This window comes from Salvia splendens, chromosome 3 (assembly GCF_004379255.2).
Source record: "Salvia splendens isolate huo1 chromosome 3, SspV2, whole genome shotgun sequence".
In the NCBI taxonomy this organism is placed as follows: domain Eukaryota; kingdom Viridiplantae; phylum Streptophyta; class Magnoliopsida; order Lamiales; family Lamiaceae; genus Salvia; species Salvia splendens.
In genome coordinates, this window is record NC_056034.1 from 28979441 (window position 1) to 28980145 (window position 705).

A 705-nucleotide genomic window follows, 5' to 3' on the forward strand; every position below is an offset into this window, starting at 1 on the left:
GTTCTCCTGACATGTGAGTCAATTTATAAGACCCTTTTCCCAGGACTTCTGACACCCGATACGGACCCTCCCATGTGGGCTCGAGTTTGCCCAGCTTTTCTGCTCGGCTTACTTCGTTGTTTCTCAAGACGAGATCTCCCACTTGAAATTGAAGCTTTTTCACCCTTTGGTTATAATACCGGCTACTTGCTCCTTATACTTGGCTGCTTTTATGCACGCCAATTCTCTTCTTTCTTCGGCGGATCTATTCTGCTCTCAGTCCGTCGTCATTCATTTCTGAGGAGAAATTTAGAGTTCGGGGACTGGGTACGCCGATCTCCACCGGAATTACGGCTTCAGTTTTTTACACCAGACTATACGGAGTTTCACCGTTGGAGGTTTTGGGCGTAGTTCGGTAGGACCATAGGAACTTGAGGGATAGATTTTTCTACCCATTGTCCTTTGGCTTGTTCTAACCGAGCTTTAACCCTTTCACCAGAATCCGGTTCGTTACTTCCGTTTGTCCGTTTGCTTTGGGAATGGAGACCGAAGTGAACCGCTGTTGAATGTTCAGCTCTTGGCACCAATTCTTGAACGTCTTGTCGGTGAACTGAGTCCCATTATCCGAGATGAGGATGTGGGGTATGCCAAATCGGCACACTATGTTCTTCCAGGACGAAGTCCAATGCCTTTGAGCTCGTTATCGTAGCTAATGGTTCAGCCTCC